Here is a 21,527-nt window from a genome sequence, read left to right on the forward strand (position 1 = left end):
TTTGATGGTGGGAGCTATTTGACAGAAAAGGGGGATCATGGTAGTGCCTATTAAGGTGGGGTGAAGAGAGTGTTTATTTAATACTGTAATGGTTTGTGGGTAATAATTGAATGTGTGTCTGAGTTTAGGAAGAAGGTTGGCTATTTATTAAATGTGAATCCTAATTATCTAATGTCTTGAGGGAAAATATGTCTATTTATTAAATGTGAATACTTTTAAATGCTGGGGCTGGTTGCAGGTAGGGAGATCTATTTTTTTAAATGTGAGTGCTATTGGTTTAACATTGGGACCAGTTTGGGGTGGGAGGTATAGAGGTTTCACTCATTGCTAGACTTTCCATATTTAATGTACCTATCCCATTATCCAAACAGGGACCCAACATTCCAGGATCCAGACAAGCAGCAACTGAGCTTAAAACACAGGCAGCAGCAATAACTGAAAGCTATAGCAACAGGTAGGAGAGAGCAGGATAGTCTGCAAACTGTCCTGATTCTAGTTGGACAGTCTCACTCAGTCTTGACTTTATCCCCACTGCAGGGACGGTTGGGAGGTATGTAGAGCTGCGTGCATACAACAATAGTACTGTGACAAAATGAGTTTGATAACCCTGTGAGCATGTCTCATTTCTCACATAATGTGGATTATAGTACTTTTTATAGCCCATGCTTTTTGTTCCCCAGCTCACCAGACTACAACTGCATTGTACAATAACATGTGGCTAAGGGGACATTGTAGTTCAGTGTACATATGTATATTGTATATAACTTGAAGTAAGGTTGCTATTCATTGTCTTTAAAGTGAAGCCAGGGGGATTATGGGTAGGGATCAGGTTGCCATGTGCCTGAGTAGGAAAACTAATTAGTGTCCATTGTTCTCACCAGGCTAGTCCAGACAGGCCATCTAACAGGGGAGGTTCTCTGAAAGGACAGCTCATCTTCACTCCCCTGTCCAACCCCTCCCCCCCAGTCCAGCACTGACCAATGGTTAAGTAGAATAGACGCAGGGGTTTGCCCAGGGAGGGGAAAGACTGTGGAAATTAGACCTGTGATATATAAGGAACAACTCCAGGGGGGAGGGGTGTTGAGTGTGGGATTTCATTCATGAAGGTGCATCTAGTTTTTGGATTGTCGTTTTCAAACAAGTCTCTATATATGCAGCTGATAGAAATCCATGGGTCGTGAAGTCTGAACAGCCGGTGACTATATCTCCTTAAGTTATTGGGGTAAGGGACAGATAATGTGGTAAATCTGCCTGGCATTTATTTACTGTGTGTATATAATATTCTAGTGTTGTTTGTATGACAATAAATATACTGTTGTATGTTTATAACTGCATTTTGCCTGAGTGACCATACGAATCCTAGAAGGTACTGGGTAGCACTGGGCCAGATAAACCCGGTATCTTCACAAGTACACACAGCATTGCCTGTGTATTTGAAGTGAATGGAAACATTGAAAGATTGGAGAGAGGCCTAAAATGGTAGCCACGCCACTTGTATGAAAGTCATGCTCACACTGGTCCAGCTCCAGAAATTTGGGGTGTTCACCCCCCTTCATGTCATGTGTCCTATGTGGTTTGTCGTAACGAAAGGAGAATTACTGAAGTGGTTCTTCCTCCTTCTGCCCCCTCTAGTGACTGGCCACGCCTCTCTGGCGAATGGACACATCCCTTCAGCTTAGAGTTGCTGTGGGACTCAACCACTGCATTCCCCAGTGGGCCCATCATGCCCCAGTTCAACACTGCTTGTGTCCTCCAACTCCTGGCCAATGGCTCTCCAATTGTAAGATTTCAGGATGTCTTTGTTACCCAATAATTACATCAAGTTCACGAGAGAGTTCATTAATATCAATATCACATAGGTGGAAAAAGGTACATATCAGGTATAATCATTCAGTAAGTTGGTACAGAGTAATAATACAGCAGCTATCTTATCTCTAGTTATATAGATATTTATACCTTTTAGGGCTAAGGGCTAACTAGATAAACTTTTAGAACAGATTGGATGGAGGTCTTCACCTATAGCAGCCGCCTTTCCCATAGAACTGGTTGTGTTGAAAGGTACTTGGATGCCCCCAGGACTTCACTTTAGCATAGTACAAGTTTATATCTATGATTATGGATGATCATAACTCTCTTTATATGAATGGTTCAGGCTTGAACCACCAGAACTCTGTCTACAATGCCCTTCTCCTCCACCTGTGAATCGTTAATGTAGATGAATGGGATGGATTACAGATGGTGCTATGTCTTATAATAGAGGTGCTGGAAAGTATGCACGGCACCTCTGCTGCCATATTAGCAGACAGTGGAAAAGGTGTTGCATTTAGGATGCCTGTTCTTGCACCACTGAGCAGTTACTGAATATGCTTTGGGTTATTTTTCTCCAGCTGCATATTCCTTTTGGAAAATGTACAGCTGAAGAGAATATTTTTGTCTGCTTTTTTAAATACCCTTTTCAAATGTTTAGGCCAGCTTCCTATAACTACTAACAAAAAGCCAATAGGTCAAGTGTGCTAAAAGCTCTGTTACTGAAAATCAACTGTGGGAAAATTGCCATTTGAAAGCCAAAATGGGGCTTTTTTGGCCAGTTACATGTCCAGTCATATATGAGTAATACAAAATAGGGTCCTCACTTCCTATCTAGTTATATGGATAATGCTGCCACTCAGGGTAATGAAGAGGAGGACTTCAACCCTTTAAATACTGTCATCAACATAAAAGATAACTCAGGGTGCATAGCTAAAATGTACATATGGTGATATTGCAAATGGTTATAGGTTACATTTTTATTGTGGATACATATCTTTGCTGGACATTGGGCATGCCATCTGTGGGACTTATTCAATGCACTTGAACCTATTTACTTTTGCTTATCCCAGTAAGAGTGTCATTGTAATCTGACACAATTTTGATTCACAAGGATAACATTTATTTGTGTCAGTGCACTAATATAAAAGTGTTTTTATGCTATTTGATTATATTAAACATTGGAACTCTTATACGCCTGTTTGCCTGTTTGTTTATATATATACATATATATATATATATATATATATATATATATATATATATATATATATATATATATATATTTCCCCCCCAAATAGAGGCTATTACATCTATTTGCCAATTGGTTGACATTTAGGCATCGGGCTCTGACCCAAATCTATATTTGCCATCCTATAACCATTTGCAATATCACCATGTACATTTTAGCTATGAGCCCTGGGTTATCTTTTATGTTGGTGAATCATATATGATATCCCCTTAAGCAGGTTGCTGAGTATCTTTTGTTAAAGTTTGTGCTAAGTAACCCCTAGTAACTCATTTTAATATATCATGCACATGATGAAGCCTCATTTTAAGAAAATAGGTGAGGTGCACAGACATACTCCCAATTGTGACTAGAAAGTGATGCATAAGGAATATCCCGGGTATATCACAATCCTCCCACCATCTTGAACGAAAATTGTTTCATCCCAAAAATTGCAATCTCTCTATGCAAATTTATGTCCAGAAGCACAAAACTAGGAGCAACACGTACAAAAATAATCACTTGATGTTACAAGAGGAATTCAAACAAGATAAATAAGCTTTTGCATCTTGACAAGCAATTTTTTGTCCATGACTCCTACTGACAGGCTGAGAGTGAAACAGTGAATTAAAATATGTTAATCCTGTCTCCCAGTGAGTAGAGAAAGAAATAGACCCAAAATATAAATCCTTCATCTGGAGACTCAGTTTTATTATATATGAGATAAAGCACTCCTTACTGTAAATTATATTGATATTAAAAGTCACCAAGGAGTTTTGTGCCCATGTTAAAACATACATTTTCCTAATATACACTGAAACGATGGTATCATAACTGTTTAAACAGATATTGTTTGCAGCTTATATTATATTATATTATATTATATTAACATTACTTGTGTATTACTAGATTTTGATTCTAGTTACAGATATTCTTTGAGATATGTGTGTTATGTGTGTGATATATATATATATATATATATATATATATATATACAAAGAAGTTTGTTTGTTTGTTGGCAAATATCTTCCTCAAGGTAAAGCTGCCAAATGTTGCATAGTTTTTTAATATAGAAAAAGTAACCTATTAGACCACATAGCGATAATGCAACAATGTAACAAAGCGACAAATATTAAAAACATAATTGTTTGGTTGTAAACAATTTTTTGGCTGCTGGAAGGAAACCTTGCCACAACACGACATAACGGCAACGCGGCAAAGCAATAAATCTTTTTTTTCTAAATAGCAATTTTAGTCTATTTACCAAATCATTTGCTAATATATAAGATCTGCTACACATTACAAATCCCAATTACAATGCCGGTTGACCCTGCTTAGATAGATAGACAGACAGACAGACAGATAGATAGATAGATAGATAGATAGATAGATAGATAGATAGATAGATAGATAGATAGATATACAGATAGATAGATAGATAGATAGATAGATAGATAGATAGATAGATAGATAGATAGATAGATAGATATACAGATAGATAGACAGACAGATAGCTAGTTAGATATACAGATAGATAGACAGACAGATAAATAGTTAGACAGATAGATAGATAGATAGATAGATAGATAGATAGATAGATAGATAGATAGATATCAAAAAGAAAATGTATAAAATATATTGAAATAAATTGCAAAAAGAAATACAAATTTGGCTGGTACAATTGTAATTTATATCTTCTTTCTGCAAGAAAATCAGTTATAAACCAGCTCCGAAAATGGAGCAGATTAAATATCACAGCCTGCTGCCTCGGTTATCATCATGAAATTGCCTTGTAGTCTAGAGGATTATTTAAAAACAGCTCACACAGCCAGTAACCTATGACTAGATTTTTTTCTCTGTGTTTATTATATCTTCCAGCTGTTTACCTAGGGGAATCCCGCAAATATGATCCTGCTACTAAAAAGGATGCAGACTTTTGTGAACATAACACTAACTGAAGCTGACTGAATAAATGTAATATACACTAAAAGAGTGTAACATGTTTCAAGTCAGCTTCTAGCATTTAGTGCTTAAGGGCAAAAGTGTCATCATCTTGCTAATGCAAACGTTTCCTGTGTGACTGGAAAAATAATGTTTCTTTCAGTTACAGCCAAAGGACAGTAGCCTATACGTTCCAATGTGTTTTTATTTTCCTACTAAACAAGTTCCATTATTTACAGAAGCAAATATTTTATTAATATGTATAGCTCCAAGGGCAAACACAGGATTTCTACAGGGGGCTTCCATGACACACCACCAGTATGTATGCAAGGGGGTAATGGCTGGCTATCATTTGAAACAGTGTTAGTCTCTTCCTAACCCCTTTAAATACATGGGCAATGGAAGCCATCTGTCCCGACTATCGTGGGGCAGTCCCAATTTTGTGTCACTGTCCCGTTCAATGAAGATTTTGCTCCGACTGCAAGAATAGTTGGGAGGTGGTCACCGGAGGGGGCTCTTACACTGAGCCAGCTGATAGATTCCAGAGGAATATATCTTTCTTGATCTTAAAACTACTCTTAATTTGTCTAACCAAGCTCTCCGGGTTCATCTTTAACAGAGGCACTTTATTCTAAGCCTTTGTAATAATCAAATTAATAGAGGACTGTCACTGTTTGAGACGCTCTACCTCTTTAAGACCACTAAAATTTGCAATGTAATTTTGCGAATCTATAAACTATGTTTAGAGAGGGTTTCTTCTTCACTTCCTAACTATGTTTTATTCTGGAACCAGGAACTAAAGATGAGCTTAGCTCCGGTTCTATAGGCCCATTTTAAGATTATTACTAGGTGGTACAGATTCCCGATCATCCTCAAGAGAATGCCAGCATCTCTGATCTGTGCTGGAAGTGTAATCACCTCTTTATATATGGTGGCACTGTTACAAGTTGACAAGTTATTGACGGGAGGTGAGACGAGTTTCGAGGGACACAACTGGTCTCCTGACCCCCTTTCCTCCTGAGATCTGACTTTCCACTCAATGGCTCTGCCTAACACTAAATTTAAAAAGTTGCTGTTAAAACACCCCATGAACGCAGCCAGAACTATTATCCCATGTAACTGGAGATCTACATCACCTCCAAACATCTCTCAGTGGTTCTTGAAAAAATATCTTTATATGGATATGGAAGATCTAACACCTGACAGATATTCTGAATTCATAGCCAGGTATAGTTGGAAAGACTATAAAGAATCTTATAGCTATAAGTAATATCCAGTGGAGACCTATACTGGTGATTCTGATGACATTTTTCAATGTGCATAAACTTTTAGGAAATTATATGATTTCCTGATATTTTGCTTTTTCTTTAACCCTACCTTTGATACCCACACTATACTAATCTCATACAACACTCAACTAGGCAGGACTATGGTGGTACACACCCCTTCTAAAACCCTTGTCCATTACTTGATAAACCAAAAGACATCTTAAAACAACTCTGACCCTCACATGTACCTCCCCTCTCTACAGGCTGTACTAAGATTTTTGACGTTTAGGATCTAGATGAGTTTTGCCTGTACTGTTATTTGCAATCGTGATGTGACTTCCTCATTTTTTGTCGTTGCCTGATGTGTATCATCTACTATGGTTGTTTTGTTACAATGATTTTTTTGTAATCTGATAATTTCTTCTTCAATAAAAATAGATTGCACAAAAAAAATTAATAGCAATCACACCCATATTATTGTGACAATGAGAGGGGTCCTTTCCTGACTTACGGATGGTAATTATTTGCACCTGAAGCATTTCAGGGGGTAAGAATGTATCTTTAGCAGCTGAGTTAAATAGTTTAGTAAGGACCGGGATCAATTCGGGCTGGAAAAAGGTATAGAAATCTTGGGTGAAACCATCAGGGCCCGGGGCCTTTCCACGTTTAGTAGACTTTATGGCGCCTTTAACTTCTTCCTCCGTCCAGTCCGAGCATAGAGCCAAGGCTTCCTCAGGGGATAAAAATGGAAGCGAGATGGAGGCAAGAAAATTATTAATGGACTCAAGAGAGGGTTGGGTCCAAGTTGCATCTGTCTTTAAATTATAAAGATTTTCATAGTAAGAAGCAAACCTAATCGCTATAGTGAGGGGCTTAGAAATATGGGTGTCCTGTACATTACGTATAGACTTGATCCTGTTAATGGCATTCTTCATGCTAAGTTTGTGGGACAGCAAATTGCTAGTTGTATTGCCTAATGCATAAAATCTCTGATTGAGTTTAGCTATGGCGTTGTTCATTTATAGCAAGGAGACTTCGTTAATTTTCCTACGCAAATCAGTTAATTCAGGTTTAATCTTAGAATACTGAGGGTATGTTTATGGAGGGCTTTTAGAGATGCTAATTGTGATTCACAATTTTCGCGTTTTCCTGATTGTAACCTCAGCTTGTATTGCTGCTCCTCTCATAACGGCCTTAAGGGCACAACAGTGGGTGTATATCATGGTGTCTCAGATTTGTTAGACTCTAGTTAAGAGTCCAAGGTTCACACATTACTCGATTTCACCCCACATTGGCCAGTATGCAGTCGGCCAGTCTCCAGGGTCTAAGAAGGCGGTCTCCAGCAATGGACTCCAATTGCCACCAATTGCCACACCAGAGGGGCATGATCTGACCATGTGATGGGTAAAATCTCAATTCTTTTGATATGTTGGAGAGACCATTTATCAGATAAGACAATATCAATTCTTGAATATGAATTATGCACATGATAGAAATATGTCTATTCCTTCTCACCTGGCTGATAGACACGCCACACATCATACAAGTCATATTCCGCTAACAATTGAGAAAAGCTAAGGATATAGTATTAAAAGGAGACGCAGACTGTTTGGAGGGACTAGAGGATAGATCTAACCTTGGGCCTGGGGCTACATTGTAGTCACCCATACACAATAGCATTCCACGTTTAGATTTGTGGATGGCTTGGCAAAGCTTCCTGAGGAATGAGAGCTGATGAGAATTTGGGGCCATACAGGGAGACCAAGGTAAAATAATGACGTACAATTTTACCCACTAAAATTAGGTATCTACCATTTTTGTCACACCCATATTATAATAGACTTTTTTCCCCACCAATTAGCCCCAACATTAAATTAATAGCAATCAGAAATAATATGGACAATATAGACATATCCCCCAATCCCCTCCCCAACATTCCCTGACATTAAATTAACGGTATACACATTTAATAAATACTCCTATTATCTCTAGGGATGTGCACCGGCCACTTTTGGTGTCTCGTGTTTTGTGTTTTAGATTCAGATTTGCTTGAGGTTTTGGGTTCGGATTTGTTTCGCAAAACACCTGACGAAAGGTTTTGGTTCGGATTTAAGGTTTTGGATTCGGATTTATTTTGAAAAAAACATAAAAAGTGCTAAAAACCAGTTTTGTGTTTTTTTTTTCACTCCTACGCTATTATTAACCTCAATAACATTCAATAACAATCATTTCCACTAATTTCCAGTCTATTCTGAACACCTCACAATATTGTTTTTAGGCCAAAAGGTTGCACCAAGGTAGCTTGAGCACATAATGCCAAAAAAAGAGGTACAAGATGGAATTGTTCTGGGCCCTCCCTCCCACCCTTTGCGAGATTCGACGCGAGACTTGGACGGCAGAGCCTCGTTTTCATTTTTTTGCCCGCCGGAAATATCCGAACAGTTCGGATCCGGCCTGTTCGGGTGGGCTCGGATTAGCGAAATCCGAGCCCGCTCATCTCTAATTATCTCCCCAAACAGCCCCAATATTAAATAATTAGTATTTCCATTTAATAATTATACCTATTTCCCCCAAAATGTCCCAATATTAAAGTAAATAGTAGTCAGGATTAATAAATAGCCTTCCTTCACCGTAAAATCAGCCCCATAAAATTAATAATCGCCAAACCAACCTAGTATTAATTAAATAATGTAATCACATCACCTTAAAATAATAGTCACCACCATGACCGCAGTATTAAATGAAATAGCCCCCACCATCAAATAAATTGCCCCATCAATAAATTAATTTTTCACAACCACTACATGATTACCAACATCACCATTAATTATCCAGTATCCACCCATATTACAGTAATAGCTCTCTGCCCACACTTACCCTATAAACAAGTTGCCACAAACAAGTACTCTTCTGTCTGCCTCTCTTATGTTGTGCTCTATGTCATGCTGCCCAGCTCAAGAAAGAGGGGGGGGGTCTACATTGTAGAAGGGAGGGGTTGGAATGGATCTGCAGAAAGTGGTTGGTCTCAATTAAGGAACCAGCTTGTCAATGAGTCATGGAGGGTGGTTTCTGGGCAACTGGAAACTCTCCCTAAGTACACACCTGAGGGATGGAGCTTGGAACGGAAGGAATTGTCAAAGGGTGTGCCTTCAATCTGTACCCAAGCAATCCAGCCACGACTAATAGATCCAGTTTACAAAGCAGCAAACCCATTCTTTTTCCTGGAACTAAAGCTGCAAAGAATAAAATCTAATAGTAAATGAGGACATACCCAACCAATAGTCAACATTTTGGAGTTACATTCCCAACATGTGCAACCAAAAATTGTAGGGGCTTTCTGTTTCAGGGATGGAGTATCCTGATATGGAAAATTTGTTTCAGTGAATTAGAGCATGGTCAGAGGGATTGATGCATGCTTTGAGTTTTACTGATTTACATATTGGAAATGTTGAAAATGTTGATTGTAGGAATGTTGATTTATTACTGGGTTTCAGAATAACAGCATATAGTATCAAATAGCTGTCATAAGATCGGATTGGGTTTACCATCTTCATTCATATCAGGAAAGGATATCACACCAGTCCAGATCTTTTGATTTAAGTAGCCACTGCTAGTTTTATTCACCAGCAATAATGAAATGAATAATGAAATAAAACATAAGCAAAAAACCTAACCTCAACAGCATTTACTGGTCATAAATTGCAATGTCTCTCAGTAGGCATCCACCTGTCCAGGCAACCACCTAACTCTGGGAACTTATTCACTCAACACAACAATCTCCCTGGGGTTTTAAGACGTGCACGACAGAAGCTTGAGAGAGAGATATCTGCCTTTAATAACTGCATCAGTGCTTATGTCACGTAGCATTAAATGTTTTGAGGAGATTAAGAAATTACATAATTAAATTGTGAAAGATTAGGATTGTTGCTATAGGGTAATTTAAGACAGGGAGCCCCTATGGTCTAATATGGGTACATTTTAGACAAATACATGGGCAATACTGCATGCACAACTGGTGTACACAGCTCTCATTTCACAAGCAGAACAGCGTGAAGTTGGACATACCTCTCAACTGTCAGGACCTTACAGTCGGACCAAATCCTGACTAAGTCACCCAAATTCGGGACTGCTCCACTAGATTCAGGACAGTTGGTAGAGTGTTCTGCCCTCTCCTACCTGTTCTTGCAGTTTTCACTACCTGCAGCTGCTGGTGTATTTAGCTCAGTTGCTGCTTGCCTCTATCCAGAATGTTGGTGCCCTATTTGGAAAAAAGACATTTACATGAAATTTAGAAAGCTCAACAGTACCGTTTAATAATCAGGCCCCTTGTCCCTGCAACCAGACCCAACTTTAAATTCATAGTATTGACATTTGATAAATAGTTCTAGTTTCCTCCAACAAGCCCTGACATTAAATTAATTCACATTTAATTCATAATATAACTATTTCCCCCAAACAGCCCCAATATTTAATTAATAGCATACTCATGTAGTAGATAGAACTACTTCCACATTATTAAATTAAATAACCTCACCATCACTCCACAAATAAATTATTATCACCAGCCATTAGATTATTAGCACCCACCCACCCACACTCCACCATTACAATAATAGCCCACCTTTCACCAACATTACATTAAGACCCCTCCCTCCCTCACACTTACCTTTTTCCATCTGTGTTGTGTTGAAGAATCCTACACTTCTGTCTGCCTCTCTTGCAGTCTGCACACATGGGACAGTGTGCCTGTCAGGAGGTGCATGTCCCATGTGAGACAATGTCAGTAATGAACACACATAGGGGAGAGAAGGGAGGGGGCAGCTGCACATAAGGGAAGGAAGGGAGGGAGGAATAGATCACATGATCAATAGCTGCATTTGTAAGGTGGCTGGTCGTGGAGGAGGGGCCAGTCACTAGGTGTTATACTGTCTCCTGCTGGCACTACACTACACAAGTACCTGGTCAAAAAAGCCCCATGAGAGAGGAGCGGCCTGGGGCACATGCTTCCTGCACCTCCCTCCCCCTTATCCAGCTCTGTTTAGGGGTATCTTGTAGTAGACAAGAATTCTTTCATCTGTTTTTGGTCAGTTTAGATTTCTCATGACATACCTCATTTTTACCCAATTAGAAATACAAGCTTTGGCCTTTTCAGTTAGTTTCATAGCACTTTAAATATGTATGAGCAGCATTTTGATCTTCAGTGCCAAACTATAGCATAAGCTATAATTTATCTGTCAGTAAACTTTATAGCTTTCTAACCTATAGAAATAAATGAGATGTTTTCATGCTGTGTAATGTGCCTCTTATATTTCTAAAATCTTTGAGTAGTTCCCTGATTGCTTTTTTTTCAGATGGCAAATCTCGCACTGCGTACTAAGTGCCTTTTAAATACTCTATTGAACAATTGGTACTCCTTATAATTATTATTTCATTCAAACCCCGTATAAATGTTAAATATGATTTTTTGTTAAGGCCTCATAAGGCCTTTGTTCAGCCATTTTATTGTAACTTGTATAGAAATATTATTTGCTAGAAGAGATTATTCATTTTTCAGTTAACTTGCAGTTTTGCAATATGTGAGCCTATGGCCTTGAAGTTGAACTAATAGGGAACACCTGAAGAATGTAACCAGTTATGAAAACAATAATGAGCTTCATATCCAGCTGGTAGTATGGGAACTGTATCCATGGTGTTGCACATAGCATATCTCCAACTCCCCTTGAGATAAGAAATAATAGGCTCATCTGTCCTTAGAAGGGGGAGAAAAGTAAACACCTCAAGAATACGTGAGAAAGTTAATCAGTAGCGCTTCTCATAAACTAGTGGTATAAACTATTGTATGCATATGACGTAGGATTCATTTATTCAGTAGCCTATAAAAACCTGTATCTTTGTATCAATAAACTAGAGAATATTCCTTGTATACAGAACTTGGTCTGTGTCAATTCTCTCCAGCTGATTGAAGCGCTTCCAGATATACTTGACACCACAGGCTGACTTGGGTCAGAATTTTAGATCTAACAACTTGGAGGTCCCACCGAGATTCGCTGTCCAGCAGGCTACAAGACAGACAACGGAGGTTTCCCAGCACATTGAACCCCAACATCCGCGGTCAGTAGATTTCTACTCGTTGGTCTTCCTAGTCTGGGTCACCTCATGTCTGTCTGAGGCACCTGACACGCGAATTTGTGAGTCTCAAGTATCATCTGATTAATATAATACAGTATTAACCCAATTTGTTTACTGTAATTGTATTGTTGATTAGATTTTTGAAAGATGATTGAATTTTGAGTGCATGTGTTTGTACCTATGTATGATGTATAAAGCATAAAAGTCACATAAGACATTGATCAAAGAAGCATGTAATGGAATAGAGGGATTTAGAGAGTTATTGTTTTGAACATTGAGTGAACATTTTAGACACCATCCCCAGAGGTATATCAAAGAAGGGAGATTCTGTAATCTGCCCAAATTGTGTAAGAGAGATTTCCAAAAGACCTTCGTCCCAGATACTGTCAAAGAAGCTATTTAGCACGGACATCCAGTACAAGGAGTCCACAGAACGGGAGGTCCAGTGCAAGGACAACCCACAGAAACTAGATAAGAGTCCCGATTTGGACTCAACAGAATACTGTCAATACGAGTAATATAGATAGTAAACAGATGACAGCAGCTCCCTCATAGATATGATACACAAAGACTTTAGGAAATGGGGGAGTAGAAGGTCTGCAGGGAATTTTTCAAGAAAGCGGGGATAGCCAAAGATATGTATGGATGGAGAAACAAAGGTGTTGCAAGTGGTAATGAGACAAGAACAAAGGGGTATTGAGATCAAACCCCAAGAGATTGTTTGAGGTGGCACAGGAAAGTTAAGAGATCTGAAAAGTCGAAATATATGTGGATATGCTAAATGCATCGGAAGCTGAATAATGAATCAAGTAGGTTGTATATTATAAATGTATGTTTGATCCTGTGCAGCTGAATAAGTGAAATGTGCCCCTCCCTTATTCTGTGTAAATGATTTCAGTGTGTTGAGATAAGAAGCACACTGTTTTTTGTTTTTTGACAATGTATGTAAAATTGAAAAAATGTGTCCGGAGTGCTGATTGATGATAACATGTTGAAGCTAACTTGTATTTAGTGTAATGCTGGGACTTGTAGTTCCACAGCAGTAGGCTGGAAGATGTCAGTTAAGTTTTCTTTCTCTGTATGTGAGTTTTGTCTCCGTCTTACTGCGTGTGAGAGAGATCCGTGATAATTCACATTGTTTGTTCTCTGTCTTAGTGCTCTATAAGGGAGATGTTTGATTTACTTTAAATCACAATGTTTGTCTGTCTTGTCCGTTTTTTACAAGAGACATGTTTCAAGGTTGAAAAAGTTGTACATTCATTGCTTAATGATAAGCTTTTAAAAAGATACAAAAGAAGTTTTAAAATGTTTGGTCCGATTGCACGGACAAGATTGTAAATAATGTACATTATCACTATAAGTACTAGTGTCAGAACAAAGCTGACTGGGATCCAACAAGCCGTTTCTGTATTTGAACAAAATAATTTTGTTTCTGAAGTTCAGAAATATAGCTTTCTCTTTAATGAAGTTGAGAATTGTGGGAGTGAGCTTACATGCTGTTTTTATCTGTGTTAAAATGGCGCTGATGAATGTTCTCAGAAATCAGGAGGGTTTGTTATGCCTTTAAAGAAATGTTACGAGATAAAATGTCGTCTGTGAGCGAGACTTATGTGAATGTGTTTTTGCTTTGAACACGAAAATCACAGAATCTAGAAATATGTGTGAATATTTGGTCACGGGAGAGAGATTTTGTTGAGAAAATGTTGAATGATTTACAGACACAATGTATTGTGTCTAACGAGAGTACTCTGATTTATGAGACAGTGCTGCTTTTAAAATGGTTGAATACTTGGAACCAAGATTCCAGATTGAATGTTTCTAAACCCGGAAATTTAATTAGTGTCATTTAAAAGGGCTGTACTAAGAGATGATAAGAAAGGAGTGGCTTTGAACACTCGCCCAGGTCTCGTCACTTTGACATTCTCTATTTGTGAAATTAGGGACTGCCCCTTTGAGGAAATCAAGGCATGGAACGCATAGCGTCACAGTTAAGCTTTTAGCAGCTGTTCACTGGTTACCTGATAACAGTATACACGCATGTTACAGTTACAGTAATTCCTAGTAAATAAATGTTAATCTCTATGCAAAAGTTTTTTTTTATTCACAGGTCTCCAGCTGCAAAGACCCATTAGGCAATCCAGATTGCATTGATTTAACTTCCAATGCACCATCTTTGCACCACAACAAACATAAGTATAAACTAATGAAGGATTTAAATAACGTAAACTCTTCTGAGTAATGATTACCTTGTTTTGGAAAAAGATATTAGAGTTTATGTGCTATTCGCATAGCAAATGCATGAACTAGGTGGTTTTTCTGTATGTGCAGAAAGCAAAAGGTTTTTATTTGTATCCTCATTACAGTTTTGAGTAAATCAGTGTTTGTAAAGACATTTACTGCCCTTATTTACTGTGCTATAATTGTCATATACTGTAAATAATTCTTTTTATTGTGGGTATGGTAATGCATTGATGGGAATTCTATATTTTTACAGAAATGAAAAAGATTTAAGACTTTAAGAGCAATTGTATGTGCTCCTGCATTAGCACTTCTGGATCATAGCAAGCCATTTATACTCTCCCCTGAGCAGAACCAAATGTTTAACCAATTTTAAGCTGAAATAACTTCAGCGCCAGCACTGGCTTTGCCAGATTATGACAAGCCTTTCACATTATTTTGTTATGAAGTCAGTGCACATGTACAAGGAGTACTGACACAAATACATGGTCGCAAGCTAAGGTCACTTGCATACTACTCTGCTTTAGTGCTTGAAAAGAGTATAGATATTGTGCTAGGACACCCAGTTACCTTAACGGTATCGTACGTTGTGACAGAAACCAAGCACAAGCAAAACATTTGTTACCGGCCAGATTTACTAAGTATGAAGATATACAGCACAAAGGACATTCCCTCCTATTGTGAAATGAGTGACATATAACACTTGCCGAGCGCACTGTGTATTTTCTTCCTCCCATTCCTTTTTTATTAGAAGACAAAAAAAAAAAAAGGAAGCACAAGAGGCCCCAGAGCCTCTCATGTTCACAGATATATGTTAAGACCTTCAGACAAGGGGAATCTGAGTAAACTGTATTTTAAGTTTTTTAAAGGTCCAAGGGAGACCAGAGAGGGGAGTTCATTGATATTAGCAGGAGGAATATAGATTGCACGTTATTTTCCTTTGCTGTGCGCTGTAGATGTGTACTAGACTAGAAAGGAAAGCCAAGTTTGGAAGAACCAGACTCAGGCCCATAGTAATGTATAGATCATTATACATAATTAGAAAATTCTAATATGAAAGTTTAACCCAACCAAATAAAGAAAAGAGCAACCCATGACTACAGGGGTTTACACCCAATGCAGGAATGTGTTTGTGAGTATTGTGGCCCAACACATTATTATATACACTAATAGAACTGATGATGTGGCTTATTAACAGGTTATTTAAGCTAAGTGTTTCTCTTCCAGAAGAATTAAAGTTACCACATCTGTCTTAACCGTTGTACTGTACACTCCATCTAATGAGTGTAAACTTTGTGGAACTCAGAAACCAAGAACCTTTTCCTTGGATTCCACATGCTCCTTACTGAAGCCTATCCTAATGAAGTAGCACTGCTTACTCCCAGTAACGTTACACTTAAGCAGTGCACAATGTTGAATCCTGCTGCCTTATTGCAGCAAGTTTCAAAAGATGGGAGAAGTACCTGTATATATTGGGGTTACCCTAGGGATTTGGGGGAATTCCATTCCAGCTTGAACAGAAAGAAAGGAAAAAAAAAAATGCAAACAAAATTTTTCTGAACATGATTGCATAGAACTAATGAAACAAGAATCTCTGGTTTTATCTCACATTAAAGATAAACCATTACCAGATGCAGACATCACTCTTTTTGTAGATGGTTCACACTATCACATAGATCCTGTCCCGTATACAGGGTGTGCTGTAACCACACACACAGAAATAGTGATTCAACAGACTCTACCGAGTCACATGTCAGCACAAGAAGCTGAACTAAAGGCCCTGACACTTGCATGCATATATGCAAAAGGACAAAGAGTAAATATTTACACTGATTCAAGTTATGCATTTGTAATTGCGCATGATTATGGCCCTGTATGGAAAAGTAGGGACCTTATGGGTTCAGCAAGCAAACCAGTCAATATGATGAACATACCAGGGCACTGTTCACTGCATTCCAGCTGTCCTCCAAACAGTGATGAAGGTGAAGACACACACAGAGATACTACCCCCGAAGCTAAGTGAAATAGACCAGGCCGCACGAGAAGCCGCCATAGCCCCAGTACCCCAAGGGGAGTCTATTTACATGGTGACCCCCTGACCCCTGTTTGACCAGAGCACACTCCAACTTATGGAAAGACAAGCAACAGAAAATAAGAAAAAGACTTGGGCAATACATGGAGCACTAGAAGTGCAAGGAGTGGTGTAAAGGTCAGCGTTTGTGTCTGCCAAAAGTAGTTTATCCCATTATGGTCAATATAGCACACGAGAAAGTGCATCTGGGAAAAGATGCTATGGTTGTACTCACTAGCAGCTTATGGATAGTACCAGGGTTCGCCCAAGCAGCACAGTCGTTAGTGGCAGAATGCCTAGTCTGTGCACAAAGTAACCCGAGTAAGTCTGTCCTATGGAAAAGCACACCCCAGACATAATATCCCTATAAGAGGATACAGATAGACTTTATAACTTCCCAAATGCTCGGGCTTTGAGAATGTGCTTGTCTGTGTCAACTTCTTTAGTCACTGGCTGGAGACATGGCTGTATAGAAAAGCAAATGCTAAAGCATTAGCCAAGAAAATTGCGAATGAGGTAATCTGATGATATGGTGTACCAGAGGTCATTGTAAGTGACAGAGGGATACACTTTACGGGGCAAGGATTCCAGAAACTATCACACCCCCTACAGATCCCAAAGTTCAGGATGTATGGAGCGCCTTAATGGTACACTGAAATTGAAAATGCAGAAAATAATGGCTGAAACAGGTCTGCCATGGATCTCATGTTTACCTGCACTCAGTAAAAAATACTGCTAGGAAAGACACAGGTTTAACACCATATGAGATATTGTTTGGCACAGCAAACAGAACAGGCTGTTATTTTCCATAGCAACTACACCATGTATATAGTGATTTGTTGAATTATGTTGCCTTATTATAGAAACAACTAACTGAAATACATGGTCAAATATTCTCCTCCATTGCAAACCCTAATTTTGATACAGGTACCCATAAACTGCACCCTGGGGGGCTGGGTGGTCGTGAGAAAGCACATCAGGAGAAGTCTTGAACCCAGATACAAGGGTCCTTATCAAGTCCTGTTGACGACTCCCATGGCAGTGAAAGTACAGGAAAGAGACACCTGGATTCACGCATAACACTGCAAAGTCTTCAAATCAGGGGAGTCTTGTTCTGATAAATAGAAATGACTGTCTCATTGTATTGATATGTCTTGCCAGAATAATTGTGACTGAAGTAGGGATTAAGGCCTCCCTAACCCAGTATGAAACAGACAGTTAAGTGACATATTGCCTATGCCACTGTGAGAAACATATGGGAAGGAGTGCTCAACAATTTGCACTCATAGTAGAGTAAACTCTGAAAATGTCTTTGTGCAGATGCATAACCTCATTGGTAAAGTTGTCAGTAATGATTCATGTTGGATATTGGAAATATTGGCATTAGTAGCAAATGGTTTTGCAATCCTGTTGATCGTATAGGTGATAATGAAACTAAATATATGGCTGATTAAGAAGTTACTGACACTTGATTGTTGTCTCTCCAAAAAGGGAACCACTGAAAATCCCGAACCTCTGATGATCACAGAAATTACTTCTGAAACCTGACCAGACTATGAGTGTCATGAATTATTTGGACTAGCAAAGCCAAAGAACTGCAGAGTTTGCAACAAGAAACTACTAAAGATTGAACAAAGGACATGCAAGGCCTGCAGAACTACTATAGACTCATTAACTACCTACTAAGAAACCATCTTCTAAGAAACCATCTTTTCTAGACATGGACATTTGCCAAAATGCATCTCCTCATAAATCAAGTTAGGACAGGGAGGATCACAGGCTTATTAGTGGGGGATGAGTTGACAGATTCCTAAGGGGACCAACTCTATGCATGTGGCCTCCTACATGTGTATAAGTACCTGCTTATTAAGAATGTGGTTCTATAGATAGGATTAGGTAGGTAGGAGGAGAAAGGGTCGAAAATTGAATAAAAGATGGGAAATGTTAAATATGATTTTTTGTTAAGGCCTCATAAGGCCTTTGTTCAGCCATTTTATTGTAACTTGTATAGAAATATTATTTGCTAGAAGAGATTATTCATTTTTCAGTTAACTTGCAGTTTTGCAATATGTGAGCCTATGGCCTTGAAGTTGAACTAATAGGGAACACCTGAAGAATGTAACCAGTTATGAAAACAATAATGAGCTTCATATCCAGCTGGTAGTATGGGAACTGTATCCATGGTGTTGCACATAGCATATCTCCAACTCCCCTTGAGATAAGAAATAATAGGCTCATCTGTCCTTAGAAGGGGGAGAAAAGTAAACACCTCAAGAATACGTGAGAAAGTTAATCAGTAGCGCTTCTCATAAACTAGTGGTATAAACTATTGTATGCATATGACGTAGGATTCATTTATTCAGTAGCCTATAAAAACCTGTATCTTTGTATCAATAAACTAGAGAATATTCCTTGTATACAGAACTTGGTCTGTGTCAATTCTCTCCAGCTGATTGAAGCGCTTCCAGATATACTTGACACCACAGGCTGACTTGGGTCAGAATTTTAGATCTAACATGAACAACAATGTTACAGAAGTAAATAAGCTTTTAGTAAGAGCCTTATCTTTAAAGCCACATTTAGCAACACAAATAATCATTGGAAATGAATATATTCAGCCATGCAATATTTTTTTTAATAAGCGCTTCTGTAACAATTTCATGAATTAAGGCTTCAAGTGTGTCATAGGTGAATCAGCACAGATTTTCCTAACTTTTAAAATGTTTGTAACATGGCCAATGGAAAACATTATGTTGTCATGGAGTAATGGTTTACAGCAACATTTAAGAAAAAGCACATCTGAAACATACATGAAGGGCAAATAATAAATACAATGTATGGTAAATAGTAGGGATGTTCACTGACCCCCATGTTTTGATTTTGGTTTTGATTTTGGACCTGGATTAACTTCGTGTTTTGTTTTAGTTTTTTAAAAAATTGCTAAAAACTGATAAAATCACATAATTTGGCTCTTATTTTGTTCCTACATTAATATTAACCTCATTAACATTAATGTCCAGTCATTTCCAGTCAATTTTTGTCAAGTGACAAGAACATTGCTACACCTCCTGTTTCTGTATGAGAAATGGCACTGAGCAATGTTACTGGAGAATGGAGGGTGACAAGAACACTGCTACCCCTGTTTTTGTGTGAGCAATGGCGCTGGATCTGTTGGGGAGGGAGGTACTTATGAAATCAAAACCCGCGAGATCCAACGCCGCAAAGATGACGGAAAACCGAGCCTGAGCATTTCTACTTCTAAACTGTTTTGTGAAATACACATCTAGTTCTGCATATGTCTGCGAATTTTCCGCATATTCCGCAAATATGGCATTTGACCTTTCAGTGTTCCACCTTGAGAATTGCTCAACTCTTGTGGTTAGATAAGTAGTGTTGAATATGATTTTTTTGTAAAGGCCTCATAAGGCCCTCGTTCAGCCATTTTTGTAACTTGCATAGAAATATTATTTGCTAAAAGAGATTATTCATGTTTCTGCTGAAATGAAGTTTTACAAGATGTAAGCCCACGTCCTTCAGGTTAAGCTGACATAGAGAACTCCTGAAGAATGTAGCAAGATTTGTGAACAATAGGTAGTTTCATTTTCAGCTCGTAGTGTGGGAGCTGTGCCCATGACGTTGGACATGGCAGACAGGGGATAAACCTCCAGCTGCCCTTGAGATAAGAACAATTGACACATCTGTCCTGAGAAGGGGGAGAAAGTTAAACACCCCAAGAATACATGAGATAGTTAATCAGCAGTGTATCCCATAAACTATTGTATGCTTATGACGTAGGATTTATATATTCAGTAGGCTATAAAGACTTGTATCTTGATATCAATAAACAGAGAATATTCCTTGTATACAGAACTTGGTCTGTGTCTCTTCTCTCCCGCTGACTGAAGCTCTTCCAGATATACTTGACACCACAGGCAAACCTGGATCAGAATTTTAGATCTAACAGTAGTTACTGACCAGTTAAAAAAAATAGATTTTGTTTAGAAATGTTTAGCAATGCTATATTTTTAAATTTCAGATTTTGGCTTTTGGTGGGTCTCTAAACTTGCTAAGCAACATGCAGGAAGTTCTGGATTAGTCCAGAAGTAAATAAAGACAACATTGTACAGTTTTCCTTCTCATTCCAATAGTTTCGAACACATGCAAAAACACATGTAAAAACTGGCATTATACAGAGAGTATTGTTAAAATGAAGGTGGCATATACAGTGCTCCAACTTTATGTTACACCTCACACATCTATACGACAACACACACTTTCCACAAGTATAGTCAGAAAAAAGAGGGATCATTTGAATGGAATTAATATGTTGATGTATAGTATTGTTACTATATTGTATTGTTCAGGGTATATAGTATTGTTCAGGGTTATTTGTGCATGCTCCACATTGTCAGAGGAGCAGAGGGAGGGCATTTGGGAGGGTAACCATAGCAGACGCACCCCCAAAAATAATCGTAGGTCCGCCACTGCAAAATTTTCTTATAGCTACGGTAAGTTTACCGCACCCATCTCCTATAACAGTACAATTTAGCAAATAATGTTTTTGTTTTTAGATTGCTTTTAAATAAAATAAGAGACGTAGGGAAAATGGGACTAAACTATTAAAGTCAGAATAAACCTATCACCATTTCTTGCTCTAGTCTCAATATAAAAGCATCGGTATGTTCAATTTTAGATTTGATTGAATAAAAATGTATTGCAATTAGAGATGTTCACTGACCCCCATTTTCTGGTTTTGGTTTTGATTTTGGATCTGGATTAACTTCGTGTTTTGGTTTCAGTTTTGGTTTTGCAAAACAGTCCTTGCGTGCTTTGGTTTTGGATCCCG

The 21,527-nt window shown here is 38.3% G+C and overlaps 1 long non-coding RNA gene across 2 annotated transcripts; it reads left to right on the top strand.

Annotated features, from left to right (window-relative positions):
* The first annotated feature begins 12,440 nt into the window (after positions 1–12,440).
* Positions 12,441–19,105, top strand: LOC142156753 (uncharacterized). 2 transcript variants are annotated; one of them, XR_012692509.1, is made up of 3 exons: positions 12,441–13,181; positions 14,480–15,111; positions 15,824–19,105. It is a non-coding gene; the product is annotated as an uncharacterized LOC142156753 (long non-coding RNA). The 2 variants fall into 2 exon arrangements; XR_012692508.1 differs by having other exon boundaries at positions 14,480–19,105.
* The last annotated feature ends 2,422 nt before the right edge of the window (positions 19,106–21,527 follow it).

Source organism: Mixophyes fleayi, chromosome 1, assembly GCF_038048845.1.
Source record: "Mixophyes fleayi isolate aMixFle1 chromosome 1, aMixFle1.hap1, whole genome shotgun sequence".
Classification (NCBI taxonomy): domain Eukaryota; kingdom Metazoa; phylum Chordata; class Amphibia; order Anura; family Limnodynastidae; genus Mixophyes; species Mixophyes fleayi.